A 6,000-nucleotide genomic window follows, 5' to 3' on the forward strand; every position below is an offset into this window, starting at 1 on the left:
AAGTCTCTAAGACTACTGGAAAAATAATCATACTTTGTCTGTGCCCTTGCCAGCCAAAGTGATGACAAGAGACAGGTTCCGGTCAATATTTTGGGACATCCACCTCAGTAATCCGGAAGAGGATGAACAAAACGACAAAAAGAAGGGAACACGGGCATGATAAACTGTTCAGAGTCAGGCCTCTGTATGACGAAATCATCAGTGCCTGCAGGCATATTATCATCCAAGGAGGGAGCTGGCAGTGGATGAGAGGATGGTGGCCACCAAGGCAAAAACGGGCATGACGCAATATATGAAGGACAAGACCACAAAATGGGGTGTAAAACTTTTTGTATTGGCGGAGTCAAGCAGTGGCTACACTGTCAGTTTCCAGATTTACACTGGCAAGACAGTCTCTGCAAGTGAGCATGGGCTGTCATATGATGTGGTCATGACCCTCATTCAGCCCTCCTATCTTGGCACTGGGTACCATATTTACATGGACAACTTTTACACCAGTCCCAAGTTGTTCATGGACCTGTCCAGCATGAAGTTTGGAGCATGTGGCACCTACAGGGAGAACAGAAAGGGATGCCCCAGAGGGAGGGAAAATGCTCTCACAAAAAAATGCAGAAGAGGATCAGTGAGATGGATTAGACAGGGCCCACTCGTCTTTGTAAAGTGGATGGACACAAGGGAAGTTTCTGTGTGCTCCACCATCCATTCTGCATTTTTAGGTGAGACAGTGCAGAGATGGGTGAAGAGTGGAGATGGACGCTGGGCTGTGAGTGACATTCCCTGTCCCACTCCAATTGTGGCCTGCAACAGGCACATGAGTGGGGTTGACCTGTCAGACCAGCTGATTCAGTACTACTCCACCCACAGAAAAACTGGTCGCTGGCACAGGACTGTGTTGATGCACCTCCTGGACATTGCAACAACAAATGCCTACATTTTACATCGTGAGATGAGCAGAGCCAGGCAGGTGCAGTCCATAGCACACAAGGACTTCATGGTGGAGCTTATGTGTCAGCTTTGTGACATTGACAAGGCAGGTGTTCCACAGAGTAGAAGAGCTGATCACGTGCCTGTGCCCATTGCCACAGCCACAGATGCTGGCCATAAAGCCAGCAAGGGCAGGTTGAGGTGCACATGCTGCCTCCAGGTGGACAACAAGAGGTGTGACACACCCTGGAAGTGTCAGGCCTGTGATGTGCCCCTCTGTCTTGTGGTGGACAGGAACTGTTTTTAGGAGTGGCACAAGTAATTTGAGTACTCATTGTGGCACCTGATGGATTTGTAAATAGTTGTTAAAAAAGCGCCCGAGGAATTACTACATTTAATGTCAATAGTTGTAAATATCTTTGTTGTTTATTACATTTTTCCCTTTTTTTTTTTTTTTTTAATTTATATTTTCATTCTATTTAAAAAAATGGTTCATAAAACATGTTTGTGGTTTTAACAGTTAAAAATCCAACTTTTTCCAGTTCAGATTTTATGTTTTTTGTGTGGCTTTAGGTCTAGTTTGTTAATACAGTATTTCAAAATGAATAAAATAACTTCAAAGTGTCACTTGTTAGGTTGTGCTAGAAGTGTCAGGCCTGTGATAGTGGACAGGAACTGTTTTTTTGAGTGGCTCAAATAATTTGAGAGCTCATTGTGACACCTGATGGATTTGTAAATAGTTGTACAAAAAACGCCTGAGAGAATTGCCTGCATCTTAATGTCAATAGTTGTAAATATCTTTGTTGTTTGTTAAATTTGTACATATTTTATTGAAGTTTACAAGCTACATTTGGATTCTATGTTTTAAATATGGTTGATTAAACATGTTTGTGCTTTTCACAGTTAAAAATCGAACTTTTTCTATTTGGATTTTATATTTTTTGTGTGATTGTAGGTCTAGTGTGTCAATACTTTATGTCAAAATGAAAAAAATAACTGCATATTCACACTTTTGGAGTTGTGCTGAAAAAAAATGACACCAAACAAGGCCAGGAAAACAGTTTTTAAGGGGAAATGTAAAGGTAAAATCAAAATGAGGCAAAAACGGCCAATTATACCCTAGACCCCATAGGGTTAAAAAGGAAGATGAACAGATAGAGCCGGGTCCTTTCAACTGTGTCTAAGATGCAGTTAAATTTCGACTGAATCTGACTTTTTTCTTTTATTGTGTAAACGATTGTGTTGATGATGGCAGTGCGCTTTTGTTATTGGTGTGATAATCAGCCTCACATTAACTATCTGGTTTAACATGTGCAATGGGTTTCATTTTGATAGTTTATCTAATTTATTTTTGTTCATTGGGGTTTTGTGCAAGCGTGCCCTGTAAGCTTGACTGTAGCTGCTAAGTGTTGAGCTACTGATATGTATGGATGAATGCTGTTAATGGGTGTGTTTCTCACCTCACTGATTTCTTTCATTAAGATTCTGAATGTTCAGTTACAATGGCTTTATTGCTATTCAGCAAGTAAAAGGTTCTTATATACAAGTGAAGGAAATGGTCTTGAGTGTACCCTTTCATTGAAATTTGCTTTCATACCTGCTGTTGTTCTGGTTTATACTGTGATATACAGATTGCACCACCAGTAAATTAATTCAAACAAAGGCATACAGTGTTAAACCATTTTTTAAATCAACCTAAAAACTAAAAAACTCAAACAATTATGAGAATTAGAAAATTGACTGATCAGGTTTCTGAAGTGTGTCTCTTTTAAGTTAGCCTTTTGACATTTCTAAACAGTTACGTTTTACTGTGCATAACCAACATGTGAATGTGATAAGGCATTTATTATGTTGGGAAACATCTGAGGTATTAGAGGCATGTGACTGGTAAGCACGAGTCTTTTTTTCTCTTAAAAGTTTAAGTTTTGTGAGGATTTAATGTACAGGGTCTTCATATATAACTTAAACTTGAAAAATCTGTGTGTATCTTTGGGCTCACAAATCAGTTAAACATGAAATAGGAGTGTGTGTAGCTTTGGTAAGCCACATAAACTTGACAAAGTCCTCATAAGCAGCATCAAAATCTGGTTTGACCAAAATATTGCCTTTGACAAATTTTCAACAGATGAATGTATTACTGAATACTTTGTGTAGAAAAACTGTGATCCCCAGGTCTATAGGACCTTGGGAAGTGTGTGTGTGTGTGTGTGTGTGTGTGTGTGTGTGAGTGTGTGTGTGTGTGAGTGTGTGTGTGTGTGTGTGTGTGTGTGAGTGTGTGAGTGTGTGAGTGTGTGTGTGTGTGTGTGTGTGTGTGTGTGTGTGTGTGTGTGTGTGTGAGAGTGTGAGTCAGATAAAAAACAACTTCAACCACTATAACGACATCAGTAAAAATGTCATCATGAATGCGCGGTGTTTCTCTCATTTGACACAGTGATGAATTATTTGGAGGTAAATAAAAAGAAAGGCACAATGACACAATGAAAGTTAGATTTTATTTTAAACCGACAGGGTGACATACGAAGCCCTGGATGGTTCTTTTCCCTGAACGTCATGCACAGTCTCTCCCGGGGAGCACAGGGCAGCTTGTGCATTTTCTTCATGTTGTCGGGCTGCCTGCTGGAGAGGTTCCTCCACGCTGAGAGAGGGAAGATGTATCCGCCAGAGGAGGTTGTCTAGTCGCGTTTGAAGAGATACGCGACTAGATTGAGGCAAATTTAACGTCAATCGCATCTTTGCGCAAGTTCAAAATATTCAACTACAGCGACAAATTCGCCTGACGCTTTGGAGCGATGTCGAATCAGCATTGGGAGGAGACGCTGACGAGGATTACGTCAGAAAGAGGGACTGGACTTCTTTCTGTCAACTTGTTTTTTTTGACGTACAGGACTTGAGCCATGGAGCAGATGAACTTAATGAAAGTCATTAAAACGCTGATAAGTGGTAAGTTCTGCTGATTTGTGTGTGCTACTTACTTCTAGAGATCGATTTTACTATTGTGAGTTAGCTAATCAATCAATCAATCAATCAATCTTTATTTGTATAGCGCCAAATCACAACAAACGTTATCTCAAGACGCTTTTACACACATAGCAGGTCTAGACCACTCTATGTCAAATTATGAACAGAGACCCAACACCAAGACAGGGTAAGACTCAGTCTGACCCCACCTTAATCCATCATGAGCATTGCACATCGCAGTATTTAGCTAGTTACAGTGGTGAGGAAAAACTTCCTTTTAACAGGCAGAAACCTCAGGCAGAACCAGACTCATGTTAGACAGCCATCATGCCTCGACTGAGTTGGGTCTGGAAAGACAGATAGAGGGGAGTAAGAGAGAGAGGTGATAGTGATGAGACGAGTCGTAGAAGCTGTTGCCGCTGGAGTCCAGCACGTCCGTATCAGCTGGAGTCCAGATCGTCCGAAGCAGGAGGACGTCTACGGCAGCTCAGAGGAATCTACGAGACAAGGGAGCTCAGGGACTCCAGAAAGGTCTATGGTTAGTAACTTTAATGGGACAGGCAGAGTTAAAGTAAGTGATGAAGGGGTTGGGGGGAAGAAGGTGAGCTAGGATCCCAGTGTGTCATTGTGCCAGTTCCCCCGGCAGTCTAGGCCTATAGCAGCATGACAAAAGCTGGTCCAAGCCTGATCCAGCTTAACTATAAGCTTTATCAAAAAGGAAAGTTTTAAGTCTACTCTTAAAAGTGGAGAGGGTGTCTGCCTCCCGGACCCTGACTGGTAGATGATTCCAAAGGAGGGGGGCCTGATAACTGAAGGTTCTACCTCCCACACTACTTTTAGAGATTTTAGGTATAACTAGCAAGCCTGCATGTTGGGAGCGTAGAGTTCTAGAGGGGTAATAGGGCACTATGAGCTCTTTAAGATACGAGGGTGCCTGATTTTTAAGGGCTTTGTAGGTTAAAAGAAGGATTTTAAATTCTATTCTACATTTTATTGGGAGTCAGTGTAGAGAAGCTAACACTGGAGAGATGTGCTCCCTCTTCCTAGTTTTAGTCAATACTCGAGCTGCGGCGTTTTGAACTAGCTGAAGAATCTTTAGAGACTTATTGGGGCAGCCTGATAAGAGGGAGTTACAGTAATCTAACCTGGAGGTAACAAATGCATGGACTAGTTTTTCTGCGTTGCTCTGAGATAGGAAGTGTCTAATTTTAGAAATATTGTGCAAGTGAAAATAGGCTGACCTTGAGATTTGCTGAATTTGGGAATTGAAGGATAAATCTTGATCAAATAGGACTCCTAGATTCCTAGCCGAGGTGCTGGATGCCAGACTAATGTCGTCTAAGGTACTTATATTATTAGAAAAAGTCTCTCTGAGGTGTTTGGGGCTGATAACAATCACTTCAGTTTTTCCTGAGTTTAGCAGTAAGAAATTTCTGGTCATCCAGGTCTTTATGTCTTTTAGACAAGCTACTAATTTAGATAACTGATTGGTTTCTTCTGGCTTCACTGATAAATAGAGCTGAGTGTCATCAGCATAACAATGAAAATTAATAGAGTGCTTCCTCATGATGTTACCTAGAGGAAGCATATATAAGGTGAAAAGAATTGGTCCTAGCACTGATCCTTGTGGAACTCCCTGACTAACCCTGGTCTGCACTGAGGACTTTTCAATGTAACCGCAGTTTGCACAACTGGAGCTGGCTAGCGGTGTATTCATCGGCTTACTAGCAGTCATTTACTGTATGTTTTACCAGAGGAATCACGCCGACTGAAAGGGGGAAGTCTCCGGGACATGTACACGAGGGAGAGAGGGAGATCAAGCCGGAGGAAGAGTCTGCAGCAGGTCCGATAAATAACGTGACGCCCGTCTCTTACTCATCCCTTCGTAAACAGAGAGAGGCGAGCGGTGAAGCCAGGAGAGAGGAAGGCCGCCGATGACAGACCAGGACCAGGGGAAGAACGGACCCCAGGGGACAGAGCAGGACGAGCGGAGGACCAGAGAACAGATACAGAAAGAGGGGAGGTATCTGGAACCTCAGTCTATCACAGGTAAGTTTACAGGTGAGGAGTCAAACTTAAAAGCTGCAAACTCGAGTAGAAAATATTTGTTTTTAATGA

The sequence above is a fragment of the Notolabrus celidotus genome, chromosome 17, assembly GCF_009762535.1.
Source record: "Notolabrus celidotus isolate fNotCel1 chromosome 17, fNotCel1.pri, whole genome shotgun sequence".
NCBI classification, from domain to species: domain Eukaryota; kingdom Metazoa; phylum Chordata; class Actinopteri; order Labriformes; family Labridae; genus Notolabrus; species Notolabrus celidotus.